The sequence below is a fragment of the Ceratotherium simum genome, chromosome 10 (assembly GCF_057802395.1).
Source record: "Ceratotherium simum simum isolate JZ-2026a chromosome 10, ASM5780239v1, whole genome shotgun sequence".
Classification (NCBI taxonomy): domain Eukaryota; kingdom Metazoa; phylum Chordata; class Mammalia; order Perissodactyla; family Rhinocerotidae; genus Ceratotherium; species Ceratotherium simum.
The window spans coordinates 51,149,306-51,172,700 of NC_141909.1; the positions used below are offsets into that span (position 1 = coordinate 51,149,306).

General features: G+C 35.9%; 1 pseudogene; it reads right to left on the minus strand.

The window, feature by feature from the left end:
* Positions 1–245: 245 nt before the first annotated feature.
* On the minus strand, positions 246–17,736 carry LOC101401334 (breakpoint cluster region protein pseudogene; annotated as a pseudogene).
* Positions 17,737–23,395: the final 5,659 nt, after the last annotated feature.

Below are 23,395 nucleotides of genomic sequence, written 5' to 3' on the forward strand. Positions count from 1 at the left end.
GTTGCATCGCCCTCTGGTGGCAGCGTGGAAAACCACCGTCTGAGGCCGGCCGAGAGCTTGCACCCCCATGGGAGGCCCAGAACTGGCCAGGCCACTTGGCCTTTTGCCTTGAGTAACTGTCTCTTGGCAGATGGCCCAGTCATTGGCGCTCCTCAGGAAGCTTGAGTTCCCGCTCTGTGGATGACCCGTTTGAGCGGGAGATTTCCAAGCTGTTCTGCTGGCCTCTTGGAAACGGAGTTGGGCTTTTAGACTACCGTGGAGAAGAGGATGCTTTGTCTCTTGCTGTTCAGGACAGGGATGGCCTCCAGCTGCGAGAAGTACAGAAGCGTCTGGACCTGGGACATGACCTCCAGGGACCAGCTATTGGTAATGGAGATGGGCTGGCTGCAGTTGGCAGGGAGCTTGCTTTCTTTTCTGAGCAGCCTGGGGCTGGAGACCATGGCGAGGTTGTGCAGGGTCATCTTGTTCACCGTCTCCTCTTCTGCCTCCCTTTCCAGGTGGTCCAGAAGGAAGAGGAGGGTCAGCAGGTTGGCCTCTGGGAGTGAGAGCGGCAAGTTAAGCATGCGGCTCTTGTTTACAACAGTCTGAAAGAGCAATGCCCTCGGGGAAGTTGGGTTAGAACTCGTTGGTGAAGAGGGGCTCGGGCAGCTCATGGAAGTACAACTTCAGCATCCCTGCGATGGCGTTGATGTCGCTCTCCCTCATCATCATCGACACATCCTTGTTATTGACATCAAAGCTTCCCTTCAGCTCCTGGATGTCCGTGGCCACTCAGGACACGCAGTAGATGCTCACTTCCTCCATGCCCCAGTGCTCCATCTCCTCCACGTACCGGCGCATCATGTAGGGCAACTTGGACCTGTCCCTCTTCGTGAACACAGCAATCCTGCCTCTGAAGACCCCCGTCTGTTTTCAGGAAGGCATTCTTTTCAAGCTCAGCTCTTTGCTGGTGAACTTGAATGAGTATTTCACTTCAATCCCGTTCATGGAGATGACAGTCCTCTGGCAGTCTCTGTCCTGCAGGGCCTGAGGATCCAGCTGGATCTGGCTCTTCCCCATGATACTGCCTGTGCTCTTGCCATCCTCCTTGGTGATCTTTGTTTCCTTATGCTACTTTTCATAGCACAATAACCTCAAATTCTGGGAGACTTCTAGAACGATCTCAAACTTCTCTTTCTAGTTTGTCTCAGCCGCATCCCTATAGATGCACATCTTTGCTTTATTCACAGAATACCCAAAGGGATATACACATTTGAAACATAGTATTAAAGGATCAATAATTCCAGATTGATATTTCTCTTAAAACTTTGAAGATATCATTCTATTGTCTTTAATTTTTATTGTTGGTATAAAGTCTATTCTCATTATTTTTCAGGTTACCAATATTTTCTTTTTCCCGGCTTAAGGTGTACGTTTTTCTTCTTTTTTATATATTGTAGTTTCACTAGAACATCTCTGCATGAAGACTTGTTTTAATCATCCTGCTTGAATTAATTTGTTTTCTTAATCTGACTTGCTTCAAATCTAAAAAATTCTTATCTCCTCAAGTATCCCCTCCCCAAATTCTTTCATTGGTTCCCTTTAATCCCCTTGGAAAAGACAGAATTAGTCTTTTCATTCTGTACTCCATGTCTTTTAACTACTCTTTCAGATCTTCTATTTTTTTTGTCTCTTGTTCTGTATTTTGGGTAACTTCTTCAGATCTAGCTTACATTTTATGAATTCTCTCTAGAGCTTTCTAAACATTAGCTGAACTTTAAGTTCAATAACTATATTTTAATATGTAGAAGTCCTTGTTTGTTGTTATTCATATATTTATGGTTAATTTTTATTTCAATTTGTGAATCTGGTAATGTGAAATATTTCATATATACAAAAATGTACATAGAACAAAATGAATCTTGACCTATACCTGACACTGCATACCAAAATCTATTCCAGATGGATTGCAGATAAAAATATGAAAAATAAAGGAATAAAATTTTTGGACGGAAACAAGATAATATCAAATAACCTTGTAGTACACAAAATTTTCTTGAACAGGACACAAAATTCTACTCTTACTCGTAAAAGTCAACCAATTGGATGATGTTAAAATTAGAACACCTATTCATAAAAAGTCAGAGTGGGAGATTACGTAATGAACTACTGCAAATGAACAGAAAAGGATGCAGGACAATAGAAAAGACTAACAAGCATTTTACTAAAGAGAATACCCAAATGATCTATACAGATGTACTCAACTTTGTCATTCCTCAGGAAGATATATATGTATGTATTTTTTTTAAAACAAAGATCTTATTTCTGGGTTAGATTGAGTAGTTCATTGCAAGCCAATGCTCCCACTGAGAATAGCTAGAAAGGCTAGATAAATCACAGAGTTAATATTTTTGAAGACATCAGAAAGCTATGGAAAAATGGAAGATGAAGTAAAATTCCAGGGAGGGCAGAATCTTTCAGAATTACAATGAAAATCTGCATCTGCCTTTTAATAGAAGAAATTTACCAATTTTATGTGCAGGCAAGAGCCTGAACATCTGGGTGGGTCCTAGGCAGAAAATGAAACTGGAACAGAAAGAAATCAGCAGTGCTTTAGGTAGTTACATGAACAAGTAGCCATTTTGTTCCTCAAGACATGTGCCAAGATCAGAACTGCTTTGGGCAGAATTCTAGAACTAAGCTAAAAACATGTTAAAAGAAGGGTGGAAAGGTTAAAAAGAATGAGTGCTAAGCAGCTGCAAAGTTCTCAGTTGCAAACTGTGTAAGTCCGAGCCCCAGAAATAGGAGAGAGCCAGAAGTCAACTCAATGTTATCAAAACTTAAAGTTAGTCTTAATCTACCTCAGTTCCTGATTGGATTAAGGTGATCAACCCCCTCATTCTATCTGCCTAATAAGGGAAATGGTGGACCCTCTCTGAAGAAAAATCACTGGAACCCTTATGATCCTTTTAATCACAATGTCTATCATTCATGAAAAACTTTGTAGTCACATAAATATACAGGACCATATGACCAATATTCAAGAGAGAGAAAAAATATTTAGAAGACAATAGAAGTAGACCTCAGGTGACAAAAATATTACAAGTAGCAGAAAAGGACTTTAAAATATCTATGATTAATAGATCCAAAAAAAAAATAAACATAAAGATGGAGAATACTAATGAAAAGACAGACTATTTCAACAAAGACATAAAACTTTAAAAAATAAAACATAGACATATGTACCTATAACCCAATTCAAGAAATAGAATATTATTAGTACATAAGAACCCCTTGTGCATTCCTCCCAGATTGTATCACCCTCCCCCAACAAATATCATCCTCATGTTTCATACTAATCATTACCTTCTACAAATTTATCTCCAGACAATACAATATTTAACTTTGCCTGTTTTTGAGCTATATATAAATAGAACTTAACTTTTCTCTGACTTTCTTCCATTGTTTAAAATTTTGATTTTGAAATCAACTTTGTTGAGTTATATAGTTAGCATTATTTAATTTTCATTGCTGAGTAGTGTCATTGAGTTAAAATACCACTCAATGTACACATTTTCTTTGTGACAGCTATTTGGGTTGTTTCCAACATTTATTTTTGCAAATAATGCTGCTATTAATATTTTTGTACATATCTTCTGAGGCACATTATAAGAGTTTCTCTAGGGAATATATTCAAAAAGCAGAATTATGGATCAATGTTATGCAAATGTTCAACTTTTTAAACAAATCCCAAAATGCCTTCCAAATTGGTTGTACCAATTTATATTCCTCATAGCAGTAAATTAAAAGTTCCATTGCCTAACATCCTCACCAAAACTAGGAATTGCCCAACTTCTTTTATTTTTCCTGATATGATGGGTATAAATGCTATCTTATTATGGTTTTATTATTTACTTTTCTGATTACTAACGTAAAGATTGAAAGATTGCTTCACAGATTGATTTTTTGATTCCTCTTTCACAAAACTCTGGTATATATCTTTCACATGCTTTTTCTATTTGCTTTTCTTTTGTCCTTGAGTTTTTTTTTTAAAAAAATATGTATATATATATATATATAGTTTAGTAATCCTTTTTCTCGGTATATATTCTCCTAGCTTTTTATGATCTTTTGCTGACAAAAAAAAAGGAAATATTTTCTTTTACAGTTTTTAAAATTGTATCCCCACCTGGAGTTAACATTCTTTGTATGGTGCAAGGTTAGGAGCCCAATGCAAATTTTTCATGCACACAAACAATTGTCCCAGCATCATTTAACCCTTTATAATAGACATACAATGCCCAGAGTTTCAGGAACCAAATTTACATATATGTCTTAATCTGAGACTCTCTATCTGCTTCATTTGTCTGTAGCTGTGCCAAAACTTGTATCATGGACCTTATGCAGCCTACAGTTAACTAAGACTATAGCTGACACTTAAAAGACTTGACCCTATATGATAAAACACGTGTAGTCAGATCTTGGTGGTAGGAGAGTTATATATTCAGATATATGGCTTACTCAGCCACACAAGATAGGTTATCACATATCATTGTAGGAGAATATGAATGGGGTCTTAACTGGGTATAACAGACTCTTAGCTGGAAGAGGCGATGTCAGTAGTCCTGTGTCATCAACTTGGGTGAATATGGTGAGATTATGAAATAGCTCCGTTAAGTCCATCAGGGAAAAAATTGAATTTAATTATTACTTGATGAGGCCCCTGAGTTTCCTAGATTTTTTTTTACTAGCTATAGATCCTGTCTTTCCAACACTATCATTGTTCAAACTCTTTTTTGGCTTTCAAACTTTTTTAAGGCAATAGACCCTTTAATCAAGCAAAAATCTCACTCAAAACATTCACCTCAATCACCGCCCCTGACATTGATAAAAGTAGAATCTTATGACCATATATTTATCTTAGAAGGTTACATTTTTAATCCTTATAAAGAATAAGAATAATATAACTAGAGAATAATGGCTACACAGGGCCATAAAGGGTTTGTGGACTATTGTTGCTGGTACATCAGCCTCAGCATCCATTTCCATATCTTGTTTGAATTGCAGAGTTTTCAGAAATCTGATTCATACAGATAAGTAGTTTCAAATGGTATTTCTTTTTGTCACTGCCCACTGAAAGCTGAGTATACTCTTAATTAAGCTGAGCTAGATGCTTGAGAGGACAGTAACAAATGTTTGCCTCTAAGTTAAATCACTAACAATACCTAACAGCTGATTTCATGCCATACCAAATAAGTCAGGCAAGAAGCACCAAAAACTACAATCGTCATTAAAATTACCTAATATGAAAGTGACACAAGTCAATGTGCTTGACATTTACTTGTTATTGTACAACTTTCACTTCATGATGAGCACACGTAAAGCAGACGTGCCCAAGACAGACCTGACATTTCTTCATCATGCACACATGTGGGAACAGTGTTTTTACTTGTGTAACTTTATGTTTTCAGACATGCAAAAGCCTAAATAAAATTAGGAAAAAAGGTAAAGCTGAGTCTAAACAGAGTGACAAACTCAATAACAAGTGAAGCAGAAGAAGTTCAAATATACTAATCAGAATGGCAGGGAAGTTGTGGTAGACAGAATTCTGAGATGACCCCCCCAATGATGCATGACCTTATGTAATCCCCTGCCCTTTGAGTGGGAGTAGAACCCTTCAATTACTTTTAGCCAAGAGAATATGGCAAAAGTACTGGGCTATCACTGCCATGATTATGTTATATCATATGGCAAAGGTGAAGGAATTCTGCAGATATAATTAAGGTCCCTGATTAGTTGACTTTAATTTAATCAAAGGGGAGATTATTCTTGGTGCCCTGATGCAATCAAGTGAAACTTTTAATAGACATGGAGAGATCAGAGATAGTAATCAGGTTCTCCTGCCAGTCTGAAGAAACACCATGAGATATACAGCAGCGAAGACTGAATTCTGCTAACAAGCACATGGGCTTGGAAGAGGATCTTGAGCCTCAGATGAGACCCTAGACCCTAACAGCCCCTTGAATATTCCCAAGAGCAGAGGGCACAGCTTAGTGCCCTGAGTGTGTGACCTATGAAAGTTGTGTGGTGATGAACATGTACTTTTAAATTGGTAAGTGTGTGGAAATTTATTATCCAGCAATAGAAAGAATATAAATATTGATATTGATATTGTTAAATATATATATATAGATATTGATACATATATCAAGATATAGACTAATGCTAAAAAAGTGCTTCATTTTTTTAGAAGGAATAATAGTATATGTTTATGTATATATCCATATCAATATAATGCAGTAATCCCTAAATATATGGCTAGAACTGAAGAATAAAAAATTCAGATTTATAGAATGAGGGATTACATTATTTGAAGATTACTAAAATGACCAGAATAAGCTTCCTTTGGGGGATGATAGCCAATGTCACTTGCGTTATATTTAATTCATATTAGTGAGGAATGTTTTTTTTACAGGGTTTCAAAGAAAGCAATATTTGATTAAAGCTTATTCTATGCCCGTATTCTTGTAAATTCTCTTTCTCTCATTCTTTCCCTCTCGCTCTCTCTCATGCACACACACACACACACACACACTAATTTAATGTTCATATAAGAGAGTGTGAGATAGTTGTTATTATTTTAGCTCCCTTCTTTCAGTCAAAGAGCTGAGTTGCAGATATTTAGGAAAATCGCCCACAATCACAGAACATGGCATAGCTGGGATTTAAAGCCAAGCAGTCTGGCTCCAGAATAAAACAAATCCTTACAATTAATATAATACTATTTTTATTTTTTGAGTAAACATTTAAAATGTTGAAAAATTTGAAAGTTAATTGTGCTCCAACACATTTAACAAAGTAGATGATCGAGGTGAATAAAATTGTTTTAGTCTAAAATTACGTGTAACTCTAAAGTGATTGATTTTCTTGACTCCACTTTAAACTCACATTAAATGCAAAAGATAACTGCTATTCTTGCCCAGCGTTGTCTCTGGTTTTAGACACAGAAAATAAATAATTTAAAGACGAGTACAAGGAAAAAAGAACAGGGAATAGATCCATTGTTGGCATAACACTTAATCTATACCTAATTTTATGGGTGAAATAAGATTTTTAAATATTTTTCAATGTTCTTCAGAAAAACTGGTTCCTCCAAAGAGCACCCCTCTTGATAAACGTTTCTAAATAGAATTTAGTGTACAACGAAAGCCAGCAAAAGAAAGCATTAAAATTTCCTTGTTCTTCTCCAATGAAATGTTATTCTATTAGCCTTTTCCCTACATTGTGGGGTCATTTGAAACTCAACAACGTAAAATAGCAAATGTTATAGTGCTGAATTCGGAGAGTGAGAGAGAGAGAGAGATTAAAATGATCTCTTATAAGATCACTTAAAAGATCTTGTATGACAAGAGACAAAAGATCATCTGTCTCTTGTCATACAAAAGATGAAAGAAAGACATAAAATTGGTCTCTTCAATTTTCATTCTATTTTATTCCAGTGCTCAGATCCTAAGTCTGCCCATATTTCTGGATACAATTGAAGAAATTTCTGGATACAATTTTCACAGAGGATACGATAGGTTTTTGAAAAGATTGCATGATATGATAGATTTTGAAGGGTTTTTTTCTTGATTGTCTTCATTATTTCTTCTGTGCTTAATCATAGCCTTTCTTGAATTGGTATTTTTCCTTTCCTACATGTCTGCTTAAGCAGATTTTAAGCATGAGTCCTCTTAAATTATTTCCTAAATGAATGTAATCACATAGTGGAAAATAATTAAATCTAAAACAACACTTTATGAACAGTAAGGCACATCAGAGAACAGGATTAATTAACTCTTTCTTGCCATTAGTTATTCTGTCACTGTTGAAGTGTTCCAAATAGCATAATCATCTACTCGTTTTTCCCTTAGGGACTTGAAAACCAGACAAGCCTTAGTAAATTGAAAGGAAAACAAATTGATGATGATGAAGTACAGCACTAAAAAATGATGGAGAGTGTTAAAAATCTAGAGGACAGCTTTTGTTTTATTCCACAAGAAAAGGAATTTAAAGTGAAATCCCTAAGTGTTTAGAATTACTTTTGACATCCCTTTTATTTCAGAAGATGTTATTGTATGCTATATTGTTTGACTGCTTATATGCAAAAATCTATTTTATAAGCCTTTTAAATACATCTTTGCTATGCACATGCACGCTGTTTGGGGTTTTGATGCTTTATGAGTATAGATACTGTCTCCCTCAACAATGTTGAAGCTTTTTTTTTTTTAATTTTTTTTTTTTTAATAATTTTATTTATTTCCTTCTTTTTCCCCAAAGCCCCAGTAGATAGTTGTATGTCATAGTTGCACATCCTTCTAGTTGCTGTATGTGGGACGTGGCCTCAGCATGGCCGGAGAAGCGGTGCGTCGGTATGCGCCGGGATCCGAACCCAGGCCGCCAGCAGCAGAGCGCGTGCACTTAACCGCTAAGCCAGGGGACTGGCCCTACGTTGAAGCTTTCTAAGGGCAGGGAGAATGCTCTATGTATCTGTGATTGTCCCCAGCACCCTGCTCAGTGCTCTGCATGGAGAAAAGCTCAATCATTAAGTATGTATCTGTTATTTGCTTGCTTGAAATTACCTACTACATCTATTTGATCTTTCATAGGCCCACAGTCGCATAATTGACCTGGCCCCTTTATGTTTCATTAAATTTCAATTCTTAATACACAGTTTCATAAACAGAGGATGAAAAAGCCTTCACGTTAAACTAGTGCAATGCGTGAACCCTTCAATCATCCCACTCCACGCTCTCGTGCTTCTAGAGAAACACTTCTAATCTCAGCTTCTCCAGCAAAGGCGAGGACATACATCCAACACTAGGGATATATGCTCATCTAGACTGTAGTGCTCTGTAGTTACCTTGAATTTATTTCAGTGCCAGACAATTGTTACTGCTGTAGATAAAAAGATGCCTATCTTACCTAATAAAAACCTTCTAACTTCCTGTAAAGAATGTGTTTATATTACTGACAAAAAATAATTTCCGTTAAAACTTACATCAATTTTAATTTTTCTTTTAATATTTTTGTTTCAAAATCAAACATAAGGGAATAACTCTTATTGAATAATTGCAAAGTTAAAACAATAACAGGAATCACTACCTTTTTCTACTGTCATTTCAGTCTCCTTTTAAATTAGGAGACTGTAAGCCTCAAAGAGAGGTGTGCAGGTTAATATCGTGCTGTCTTTCTAGAACCAGATTCAAATCTCTAAGCAATAATATAAAAAGGAAAGCTATTTTATAAAAAGTTCTGTTGGACGTACCAAAGTAACATTTAATCTTCTAAAATTATAAGGATAAAGGTGACAAATTTGCATTTCATACAAGAGACGGGAAACAGGGCGTTCGGTTATCTTATATTCTTCCCACTTTACCCTGAGATGTGCTGGCACTTGAGTTAGTTAGTTACTTTTTTAGTTTTTCAGAACTGAAAGACAGTAGTAGTATGAATAAAAATAAAAAAAATCAGCCAATGAATTTTATGATAAGGAAGAATTATTTCTGTTTTCTAGAACTTTCAAAAAAAAGTTAGTTAATATTTACAAAGCCATAGTTTAATGAATTATAGATAACAGGATACCAGCAAACCAAATGGAAAGACTTTATCAGATCAAGAGGATCAAGTTCAAGATGAAGCCTCATCATAGATCAGATAAATAAACCCAAAAGTATGTATTCAAAGATTTACAGTCTTTCCTTCATTCCTTTAAATAAAAAAAAAAAGTATCTCAATACTTTAATTATTTTCTGGACTAAGTTCCAGCCAATCTCTTCTCTTGTATAATTCAAATAAAATTATTCCTTACTGATCTTACTTCCATCAAATTAAATACCTTCTCTCCTTCCTTCCTGCTTCAAAGAATCATTAAGACATCTCCATTAGATTATAACAGAACTAAATTATGCTGCTCAAATTTTGCCAAACTCTTATTTTTCTGTTATTGGAATTGTAAATTCAAATTATTCTAATGGAAAAAAAATAATGCTACTTATAATATTTTGGTGGACCAACATTACTAGGATATATTATTATAATTTTACCACTTGGACCAAACATTGCGTCATTTTCACTTGTTCTATGTAGCTTTGAATAGATTTTCCTGTCTCGTCTGTGCTCTTACATCTGTGCTTTAGACTGAAGTCTTGAATCTCATTCTTTCCTGAATCTATATCTGTCTCCTATCCTACCTTTTGACTCCCTCCAGGATGTGAGAAGCCCAATAGTGAATTATTTAGTGTCCAATTTGGCTGAATCTCAAACGAGTCTTAACATGTCAGTTAGAGACGTATGGCAATAGCTGGGCAAATAGTAAGATCATAATAATATAGAATTTAAATAGTAAGACAATATTTGAACATAAAGTAGTCTGGCCTGGATCTGCCTAAACCATGAATTGACATTTTCCATATCATTTGCCTGTGTTTATTTGCAAGTTGGCGGAAGCTTCATTATTAAAATTTAGAGTTTTTTCTTTCTTAATTTTGTCATGTAAAGTTTTATGAAAACTTACTACTTTGCATTCGGATTTATATCTAACATTTGGTGTACATATTAATTTGTACAAGTGAAGTAACACTATAAAAATATCAAAGCTAAAATAAATTTATATATTATAATTGATTTTTTTCCTGCAATTTACCTTTATCTCTATAATTGAGTAATTATGATATTAGACCTCCGTGTAATATTCTAAGACTGAGTGAAATGGAGATTTTATTTCACCTCTTCCTGCTACTTCGCCATACTCTACAAGCCAGTTTCCCGACCTGTGGAATAAGCAAGATAGGATGACGGTTATCTCTGGAGTGTATCAAAACACGCCAGAGCAATAAAAACTATGATAGCAAAGATTAAGGTTTCTGACCCCAATAGTGGCATTTCAGCTTTTTAGAGAGCCACTGGAGGATGGCCTTGAACCTGCCCTCACTATCTCGCTCTCTCTCGTAAGTGCACAGGGCATTTCACAAACATTTTGAAACTAAGAAATCTCTCTTTCAGAATGGAGCTCTGGGAATGATTTAAATCTTTTAACCCACTGGCAAATTTCTCCATCCTGGAGGATTAATCGACCATTCAGTCAATAAACTTTTGAAGACTTGAAGGGAAAGTTATAGACATCCATATGGAGCATATGAGGGACAAACATAGGTTCTTACTTAAAAGAGATTACAACTGAATCATGGAAATAAATGATACATGCAATCAGAATAGATAGGATCATATTGAGAATTAACTGACTGCTGACATAGCCATTTATTTCCCATTGTGTTTAAGATACTATGTTAGGCACAAAGATGGGTTAGGCACACAACCTCCCCTCATGAATCCTTACACTAGAAATAAGAAATGGATAAGCACGTATAGGATAGACTATAGTCAATGCCAAGTGACATAAAACAGATATGATTCAATGTCATGTAAGCTCACAGAGAAAGCTGTTACTTACAGGCCAAACGTCAAGTAAGACTTTCTAGAGAGAGTAGGATTTGAGCAAGTCTTGAAGAACTGATAGAACTTAACTAGGGGAAGCAGATAAAGACAAGACCATCCACAAAGAGAAAAATAAAATGTGGCAGCACTAAAAGCGCCTTGAATGCCAGAGTTTTACCTTAATTCTGCCAAACAGGATTTCCAAAACTGCTGTGTAGAACATCAAATGCCCATTCAGATGTGAATGGATACTCCATTAGAAATAAACCAAAGATTCTCTGGAAGAATTACATTTATGAAAGATCAAATACTCTGTAAGAGATCTGTAGGGCTGGTGGTCACCTTGTAGAGACGATTATTATGACTACTAACATCACTACCCACTAACACAGCTGTTGCTACTGAATAGGAGCTAAAGCCAATGGCACGTGAAGATGAGGTGCTGTGGGTTTATGAGGAAGCAAGTAGCCTGATGGATGCTGCATCTTGGAAAGGCAATCAGTAGTATTTTGGATAAAAACAGAGTAGATTGGGTAATTTTTTTCTAAAATAGAGATTGGATCATGTCACTTCTCTAATTAATACTTTGCAGTGGCTTTTCAACTCAGAGTAAAAGCCAAAATCCTTATTCTGGCGTTTAAGGCTCTAGGTCTAGTCTCTACTATCTCTTTGTCTTTACCACCTCTCTCTCTCTGTCTCTGTCTCTCTGTCTCTCTCTTGAAAATTCTGCCCCACTCTCACTGTTCTTTTATTACACAGGGCACACTCACGTTATGCCTTGCTATTCCTGTTCTGTGAAACACTCACAGATTTATACACGGCTCACTCCCTCACTTCCTTCAAGGGTCTACTCTAATTCACTTTAACTTGATTGTAAATAACCACTCCATTGTAACTTTCAATCGTCTTACCCTGCTTAAGACGTATTTATCACTCTTATCATCCTATCATATACTGCACGTTTGTATATTTCTTTGCTGCGTGTCTCCCACACTAGAGTCGCTGCTCCAAGGAAAAAAAGACAGAGAAACTTCTGTATCCTCAGTACCTAGAACAGTGCCAGGCACCTAATAATTACTCAATAAATAGGTATAGAAAGGAGTGAATGGAGAGAAAACTAAAGGTGTGGAGACTGACTAGAAAGCGTTTTGTAATATTGAATGTAAAATGAAATAAGGGCTTAAACTTAGATGAGAATAGAGTAGGCAGGAAAGGCTAATACTCACCTACAAACAATTATTTCAGGCACGTATTATAGTGGAGAGGGGTAAGCTGTGAAGGCAGATGTCTCTGGTTCTAATCCTAGCCTCCCCACTTGGTAGTTGTGTGGCCACATGCAAAACATTCCATCTCTCTTAACCTCAGTTTTCTCCTCTATAGAAAGGGAAGATGTCCCCTTTTCAGATTGCTATAGGTTATAGAGAAAATGAGTGTCTACAATAGGGCCTAGGTGTTACCACTGGCCTCTTTACAGCGTCACATATTTGAATATATTTTTAAAACAGGACTAGATTTTTTTTGTTTTATTTATTTATTTTTATTATTATTATTATTCCTTTTGGTGAGAAAGATTAGCCCTGAGCTAACATCTGTTGCCAATCCTCCTATTTTTGCTGAAAAAGATTGGCCTTGGGCTAACTCCATGCCCATCTTCTTCTACTTTATATGGGACGGCACCACAGTATGGCTTGATAAGTGGTGCGTACGTCCGCGCCCAGGATCTGAACCTGTTAACCCCGGGCTGCCGAAGCAGAGTGTGCAAACTCAACTGCTACACCACGGGCTAGCCCCAAGACTAGATGTTTAATCTGTGTTGAGTCTCCATAGTAGTTTTTAAGTTGTGCAAAATAATGCATCATCTTTACGTTTTTTGTAATGTCCATGGGTCTTAGTATGGTCGTATTACTATTTTTCCCATGGTATTGTAAATTAAATAGAGGTATACCTGGGAGATAGTGTGGCTTGAGTTTCAGACCACCACCATAGAGCGAATATTGCAATAAAGTGAGTCACACAAATTTTTGGTTTCCCAGTGCATATAAAAGTCATGTTTACCCTGTACTGTAGTCTGTTAAGTGTGTAATAGCATTATGTCTAAGAGACAATGTACAGACCTTAATTAAAAAATACTTTATCGCTAAAAAATGCTAACTATCGTCTGAGCCTTCAGCAAGTCATAACCTTTTTGCTGGTGGAAGGTCTTGTAAAAAATGTGGTATCTTTGAAGCACGATAAAATGAGATATGCCTCTAATAACAGAAACTCCCATTTCTTAAACATGCATGACCTGATTTTAATATTAACCAAACAATATGCAGTATGTTTATATCTAATATGTTTTAATATACTAGAAAGCAGGCTCAGAGTAGTAAAGTAACTTGTTCATGGTCACACAGCATATAAACAAAAGGACTGGGATTCAAATTCAAATTTTTCTGAAATTCAAATTCATCTCATGTTGTTGTCATATACTTACATTTCATAGTTCCTGAATTGACAGCATTTTCTCTAGGTGAGGTCCATCTCTGTCTTATAAGTTTTCAAAACTTTTGCTTACCACATTTTATACCACATACCTAAAATGGCTGTTCACATTACCTCTCTCTTCACAGACTTCTAACAACTTCCTACTTCACTTTGATCCAAAAATAAATGTTAGATTATGACCTTTAAATGTTTTCTCCAAATTGTCGTTTCTGCCTATTATTTACCATCTAAGTTTATGACCCTTTGGACGGAGCTCCATAAATGCTTCTGCAGCTCAGAACCAGTGACTTTCAAAGTGTGGAGGGGGCATAAATAAAGGAATATAAATTAACATAACTTGGGGAAATTTTTTCAGATTCCCACCCCATTCTGTTAACAGACATTCCCAGGCCTGGGGCTCAAAGCACCAGAATTTTTGAAACCTCTCCAGTGATTTGGATATTACCCTGACTTGACGCCTCATGGCTGAAAGTAACTGTCCAGGAGAGTAATGTTTTTCACAGTTTTCCACTCTTTACCATCAGTGTCTAACTTAATGCCTATGTGGCAGCAGTGTGACTATAAATCATGTTCTCTTCTGCTTGGCAAGAAAGAAACAGGAAAAGAGAGAGAAGGAAGCAAAGCTCTCATCGGTGAGAGGTGAAGGTTCATTAACAGATGAGTTTGAAAACTATAAGAGTTTGAAAAGAATATTATGTCTGCATTTTTTGAGAGAAGGGTTAATAGTCCCCTAGGTAGACACTGGAAGGAAATAGCATGAACAAATGCTTATAAGATTGAGGAGACTATTCTATAAAGGACAGAGAAGAAATCAGTGTGACTGGAAAGTGGTAACACATATACATATGTTATTAATTTAAATAGGTATGTTGGTAACAAGTATAACTTTTCTGCCGTTCGTTTTTCTAGTTCAGATGTAGCACCGTAGGATTCAAGGCTTGATAATTCCCACATTCTAAATATTTTCAAGATGAAGTATTTTTAATACATTTATACACTTTTCATACTACAGTGTATTGATTCCCATCTCAATGAAAGGTACAACTATCTACTGACTACTCTGTTGCACAAACCTTCTCTGATATTTCTTGCCTTAGATCTTTTTTTTACATGTTTTGTCTGTCTGAATTGGCCCCCACTCACCTGGCCTCTTATTACAGAATTCAGCAAAGACGTTACCTCTCCAGTGACCTTCCCCTGACACCTACAACTTTGGGTTAAAAGTCTCTTTCTTGTGCTCTCATAGCATCACATTATTTGCCCCCATTACACTAATCATAGATTGGGTGTAATCGCCAGTTTACTTACTTGTCTCAGCCATTAGGGGGTACCCTACTTGCAGTTAAGACATTATTTTTTATTAAATTTGAATCATTTATTTTGCTGCTTGATGCATAGTAGTTTCAACTGCAGGTACAAGTTTTGAGAAAGAGAGCTGGTATCTGAAGTTTTAAAATCAAGCTTAAAAACATGTTGCCATAAATTAAAGGTAACAGGAACCTTGTTGAAGGGAAATTAGTCTCACTAAGTTGAATGTGAAAGAGACACCTTCTCTCTGATGTAGCCATCTGCTCTGAAAAGAAGTTGGGAACATTCTTAAGTATCTTTTTAGGTATACAAGAAATAAAATACTCCAATAACCAAGTTTTATGTGCATTCTCAATTTCTACTTAGGTATATTTTAATTTTAGCTCTTTTTTGAGTAGCTAAATGGGTTTTTTTCTTTGCTTATCATGAAACGTATACATTCATTTAAATTTATTCAGTGTTTATTGAGAAAATACTATACAGATTCTGAGAGCACTTGCCTGCATATGAATGATTCGTCTGTGTTACAAGAGGATCCAGATCTTCTTTGTTAGAAACTCTGTGAAACAGAGATATACAAATTATTTGAGATAAAACTGGTCTCAAAAAGTAAAATAGATCTTTTTTTGAATTAGTTTAGAAAATAAAGCAAAATGAACAAGCCACACGTATACATCATCCTGAGTGTCATTGAAGGATGAAGTGCAAGTTACACACAATGTATCACTGTCATTAGGCTTACTGTTATTTCTTAACATTTTCTCTCTGATCAGTTTCAGTTCCCCATTTAATAATATTATTATAACCTGTCACAACATACGGATGTTGAATTAACTTTATCTTATTATGACGTCTAACTCAATCTGTAGAAGTTAAATAAACTTTTATTTATTTTATTGGAGAAAAAGAGGTATAATAAAGAACCTCCCCTACCGCCCAGCCCACCTCCAAGGAAATACTGTGGATTAGAACTTGCTAGGTTAAAGTTAATTACAGGGGCAGCAGTTTTATATGCAGGAAAGTGCCAAGCTCTAATAAAGGCACTTCCTAGGTATGATAATTATAAAATTAGATGAAAACATTTATTAGGCTCCCAGCAAATTCTTCATGAAACAGAAGATGCTGGAGCTGAAACACAGCCAGATTTGGTAACAGCATGCAAACAACCTTCAGAGTCAAAAATCATTCAAAAATGTCTAATCTCATAACTGTATCAAAGCTGGCAGGTGCTCAATACACAGAGCATTAATTTGAGAGATTTAGAGGGGAATTTAAAGATAACCTTCTGTGCCAAATATGTTAAGAGCAATGTGTCTAAGGATAAAAATACTGAATATTTCATAATCTGTAAGAAGGATGAAATACAAAATGCGAGTAAAAGAATATTTTGAACTTCAGAGTAATTATACGGTTTTCGATAAGCTTCTCTGTTTATCCTGATGGAGTGGAATCAATGCAAGAGCATGAAAAAAAATCAGAATTGTTTCAGTTCATATACAATAAACGTGCAATACAGTAATCAGAATGATGAATCACAACCTAAGACGTTTGATGTACAGCAGCAAGAACATGGCCCTAGGAAATAGTAATGAACATCTAGATAAGGACTTAGAAGGGTAGTGCTGGTAAAATCTTCTCTTGCATCCTCAAGTTTCCCATCATTGCAATGAGCTGAGTCCTATCTTAGTAAATTTCCCAGGGCCATGCAAGCCAACTTAATGATCTTATGTGTAGACTCCAACACTTACCTGTGTCTTTCAATGTGTTCTAAATCACTAACTTAATCAACTAAAATCCAGCAGGGGAAAGGGTTTATAGAAAACCAAGAATATATACTGAACAAGATGAAATGACCAAAACGTGCAGCATATATTTGATCTCACTAAGAAATGTCAAAAGTGACATTAATCTGATTTAAAGTTATAAGATTTTGTGGATCAAAGGGGTAAATGATTTTCTAAAATTATATTATCCTTTACTATATATCCTTGGTTACACGAGCTTGAAAACACCAGATTAAAAATGTCACAGAAGAAACTTGCAGAAGGAAGACCTAAGGACGATATAGCATTGATTAGTGATCCAAGGAAAATGAGCAAATAGTTTAGAAAATATCTCATGGTGCTTTTTCTAAATGTGGGCAAAATACTCTCCTATCAGAAGGATGTTAGAAAGAGCATGATTAAGCAAACCAAATAAATTGACAGAAACGTTGTACGTGTCTGTGTATCTAGTACTTCTTAATCTTCTAATACTTCCTAGAAGTAGACCAAGGTGAGTGAGTGCATGCAAAAAATTTAATTTTTGTTTATTTCATCAGGCTAACTTGGATTCACTTCTGTGATATACAATCAATTATATACAAGATCTTACTTCTACCTCAAATTTACTCTCTTCCTTTTTGGCTTACAAACCTTGGTCGATTTCTTCAACCACGCCTTTGTGAACATTTTCAATTCTATTTTCAGTTTCCATTTTTGAACCCATCTAGCAAACCCAAAGCTGAAGCAATCCAACAGATGGATTTCTTTGTTCCTATACCTGGGCAGTTGAGTCCAACTGGAGAAAATCACAAAATCCTCAGAAAACTGCCTCTATAAATTAATGTTCTCTGAGCTCAACAGGGCCATTTACCCTGCTCACCAATTCTTTGCTCTGATAAGATTTTTCTCCATTTTCCATAATATTTAATCAAACCATTTCTTATCTCTTCAACTGTCCTAGCCTATTAACTTCCCACTCATTCTTAGCAGAAAATCTTGTCTCCTACTTCACAGAAATATAGAAGCAATCAGACAAAAACTCCTTCCAATTCCTGACACCCCATCTACAAAAGTGATGGTGTATCGTAACTAACTTCTTTCCCTCATTATGAAAGTAAATGTCTCCTTCTGACGGAGGCTCACTCCTCTATTTGTTCTCTGGATCCCATGAATGTTACTACAGGAATTTCGCTCCAATTATTAAAACTTCTCTCATTTTTTCCCATACTTTCTCTCTTTTTCCACTTGCATTTTTGAAAAATCCTCATGTCTTTCCCAATTGTTCTTACACTTCAAACCTCCTCCAGTTTTATCTCCCCATTACCTGGCTTTGCCAAGCTTCTTGAAAAAGACATCCAAAATCCCTGCATCTGCGTCTTCTTTTCCCATTTATTCCTCAGATCATGGCAATATCAAGTTCATCCTTTACTCATACACTGAACAAGCTCTTAGCAAGACTATTACTGAGTTTTTGTTGCTATATCCAATGAATACTTAGTTCTCATTTATCTATTACCCAGGGAGCATTTAACACTGTAAACTGTAACCTCCTCATTGAAAACAAAATTCCTTAAGCTTTCTCAATGTTAAGCTCTTCCGGTTCTTCTCCTACCCCACTCCTTCTCAGCCTCCTTACAGTTTTGCCTTGGTGAACTCATCCGTGCACAGGACATCCTAACCTGTGTTCTGATGGCTCCTTTGACAGATTCTGCAGCACCTGTCACTCATTCAGGTCACCTGACTCACTCAAGACACTTGTAGCATGGCATTCTGTACCTTAACCAATGAAAAGATGAAAGTGAAATATCTAGATTCACTTCCAATCAGGGATCTGCATTTCATTTTCTCCCACAAAGCAAATTCATATGCAAGTCTTAGAACCCCAAGGTTCCTCTGGCAGTATGGTTACTGGGACACTATCTTGTCTTTGTAAGGTTTGAGTGAGAAGCTAAAGCTTAAATATTAAAGGCAAAATTTGAAAATATGAGAAAATACAGGAGAATAACTTCATTGTCTTTGTTAGGAAAGATAATAAAAAGATGAGTTTCAAACTAGAAACATATTTACAACACTTGTAACTGAAAAAAGATTAGTATTCAGAATTTATAAATAAACTCTTTGAATAAATAAGCAAAATGGGCACAACAGGCAACATACAGAAACAGACATTTCACGGAAAAGAAAATCCAAATAGCCTCCACACGCAAAAAGATATACAATGTTATTACATAAAAGTGAAATGCAAATGAAAGTCCCAAGGAGATGTAAATTAGTATACATTTTCAGAAGTTGAGATGTCTGGCAACACCAAATGTTGGCAGGAATGTTAAACAATGGGACTATCACACTGGCATTAGACCAATCGTAATAACAGGCATCTTCTCTAGCGAAACCTCCCCTCATGAACAGCAGGAAATGTGCATAAGAATGCTTGAAGTTGTATTGTTAATAGCAAGGGAATAAGAAAATCCTAAATGCTCATCAATATCACAGGAGGTAAACTGCAATGTATTCATACAAAATATATTATGCAACTATGAAATATAACTCTGTGCATCAATATGGATGAATCTTGAAAATCATGTTGCTCAAAAACAAAGTTTTATAAGTTCAAAAATAGGAAAAAACAAATAAAATACAGCTTTTTAGATGTATGTGTGTACGTATATTAGAAAGAAAATCAAAAGAATATTTATACTACTAAGTTTAGCATTGTAAAGACTACTAGGGCTGTGTGACAGAGGAAACTTGGGTCTGTTAGGACCACATACTGGGCTTCAAAGATATTGATGTTATTCTGTTTCTTAAGCTGAGTTGTGAGTGCATGGGTGTTTTCATTTTACTATAATCCTTTAAGTTGCGTATATATGTTATTGGCATTTTTTTAAATTTACAAAGATCATTGGTGAAAAAGAGAAGCATTAACTAAAAGAGATTAAAAGGTCCGACTGAAGTTTTTGAAAGATGAGAGAGGTCTCTTGAGGTAGGCAGAATGATCCCTCAAAGACACCCATGTCACAATCCCTGAAACCTATGAAAATGTTATTTCACAAGGCAAAGTTACTTTGCTGACGTGATTAAGTAAGTTAAGGATCTCCAGATCAGACATTATTATGGATTATTTGGGTAGACTCAGTGCAATTACAGGATCCTTAAAATTGGAAGAGAGAGGCAGAAGAGAGAGTCAGAGGAAAATAAGAGTATGGAAGAAAGGCACAGAGAGATACAAATTTGTTGGCTTGAAGATGGAGAAAGGAGATGCGAGCCAAGGAATAGAGGCAGCCTCTAGGAGCTGGAAAAGGCAAGGACACAGATTCTCCCCTAGAGCCTCCAAAAGCAACACAATCCTGACAATACCTTGATTTTACTCCAGTAAGACCCACTGGGGACTTCCAGCATTCAGAGCTCTATGATTATAAAACTGAGTGGTTTTAAGCCACTAAGTTTGTGGTAATTTGTTATAGCAGCAAACGGATACGTCCATCTCTTCAGTTCTAAATGACCTTTGGGAACTGCTGGAAAGACAAAGAGAAGAAATTACAGCAAATGCTGTTGCTGCCGGCACCATCACTACCACCACCACTTAATTTGTGGTTAGCTTCTGCAAGGCGTTTTGTAAAAATTGACTACATATATCCTGTATTTAAATTCAGCAATAAATCCATAGGGCCAGGATCATTATTTCCTGTTGATAAATAAGAAAACTAAAGCTCTGATGAGTTAAGAGAATTATCAATCGTTAAATGTCACATTGCTGGTTAACTTGTATGTGACTAAAATTATTTAATAATAAAAATAAATTTTTTGGCCGGCCCCATGGCTTAGCTGTTAAGTGCGCACGCTCCGCTGCTGGCGGCCCGGGTTCGGATCCCGGGCGCACACCGACGCACCGCTTCTCTGGCCATGCTGAGGCCACGTCCCACATACAGCAACTAGAAGGATGTGCAGCTATGACATACAACTATCAGCTGGGGCTTTGGGGTAAAAAATAAATGAATAAATAAAATTATAAAAAAAATAAAATAAAAATAAATTTTATTTGTGAGATCACTAGAGATAAAATGATGTACTTAATTGGTAATTCAATTAATTATCTATATTGTGTACACATTATTTTGCATATGTTATAATTAATATAGCTATGAATATAATTACACATATAAACACATAAGTTTATTGAAAGACTCCTATCTGATTAGTCAACATTTACAAAAACATAATCACAGGTGAAAATTCCTCAAAATGTGGACATGTGTCCTAAGAAAAGTTAACAATTAACTCTACAGGAGTAGTTTTCAGATTCAAACCACTGTGATAAAAGGAAAAGAATCATTTGTGAATAGTTCTTATTCAAACTACTTTATGCATGTATTGAATTATATGTGAATGTTGGTTTAGTAATTTGCTCTAAATTTCACTCAACTAGAACATCACAGAGAAGAGTGTAATCTAGGTCTCTGAAATGTATTCCTCATTTTTTCATCAGACTCAATCACTATAACACTTTTACTTTGATCCCCATACAAGTGAAATTTTACTGAAGTGACAAAGGTTACAAAGAAAGTAAAAATAATACTGAGTGAGTCAGAGAATGAGAGAGAACCCAAAAGGGTGAGTTTGGATTGAGGGAGGAACAACATGGCAACATTGAGGAGAAAAGGTTAAGTTAGTGGCAATTATTTCTCTGTTGTAGCATTTATTTTTTCAGGTTTATAAAAACATCAAATCAAGCACTGAGGAAAATGGTTCACAAATGCAGAACTCTTAAAAAAATAAGATCAAAAGGAGATCAAAGACAGCATTAAAAAGATTAAGTTTAAAATGGTGGATGGAGATCAACTTTCCATTTTCACTGTTATTTAGAGTCAATTCAAGGTCCAATTTCAACTGTACACAGAAACACGAATTGATTTTAATGGCATGTATAGAAAAATAATTTGCCTCAAATACTCTAACAAAAAGATTCCAAGAAAGTAGTTATGCCTATAATGGTGTTATCGGTCTATGCCTCAAAACTAGAACTGTATAGAAAAAGAGAAAGTATTTGAAGAGAGAAAAGTCAGGTTTGCACTTGGAGCTCTGGTGTAAAAATCCCTCTATTATCAAGTCCTAACTTTCAGCCAAACAGTTCTCAGTTTAAAAAACACATGGTTATACGTTTCTACAGATCAGATCCCTCAGAAACAAAAATAAATTCACCTGAAAGATACAGGGGGAGAAGTTTAATAATAAATATGGAAAATGAGTGTTTGCTTGTATTTGCTTTTAAAGAAGCTGGCAAATAGTTATAAACTTTTACAAAAATAGAATTGATCTAAATTCAATATGTATCTTCAGCTTTCTAAAAGTTCACATGCCCACTGTTTACTCACTTATTCTAAACTTGTTTTTCTTTGCATATTCTTGATTAAATGCTTATGAATTTTCAAGCAGCCAGGATCAAATAAATATTGAAAAGTAAATAAAGGCATTTCTAATAGTATAAAGGTGATACAGTGGATTTGCGCCCCAGCAGAGAATCCATGAAGAAAACGTATTCTCATCAAACAAGACCCTCTCCCAATTTTACTCTCCTTGAGAAACTTACATTCCATAGTTGAAGGCTGGAAACTTCTTTTTGTTGATTCTGTAGTATGTGTAATAGAAGTTAGTCTATCTATTCATGTTCCTGGGTATTAATACGCTGAAACTCTTCCGAGTATAGTATGTGACATCTGGATGTCGCTGTTTGGGCACAGGCAAAATTGGCCTTGGAATTATTCTATTCAGACCTTGAAAAATTGTTTTTACCCTGTTTTTTCTTTTTTAAGTTGCCATGCCATATACATAAGAGACATCCTCGCTCTATCCCTGAGCCTCGCCCAACTACAAGTTTATCACATCCCTGACTCCCAGCACCACTGTGATGAAGGATGTGATGAGAATCTTTGATTGTTTATAGCATGGAGAGATGCTGGTCAAGGGTTTGGGAAGAAGCAGAGTGTAAGAAATAGGGCATGGCTTGGAGATAGCATAAAGTTTAGGGATGTGTGGTTTATATCTGATACAACTCATAAGAAGAGTTTCTTTACATTTTTTTACCAACCGTTTTGTTGCAGCTGCATAAAAACAGCTGTCTCTTTTAGAGACCATCAGAAAACAGATGGTATCCTCAAAAGGTAATTAAAGACAGTTTAAGGAAGGGGGCTTTCACACCTATGTAGTCAGGGTTAAGGGAAATGACATAGACTGTGGAACATTCCAGAAGTAGCAGCCATGCAAAGCTGAGACGGCCACAGCTCTGAACCCAGAAAGTGTAGCTATAGCTGAGTTCTGAACCCATCCAGTTAAAAGGCAAGGGAACTCATTTGATTCTGTAGATAGAGGACAACTTCTCAGAGCGA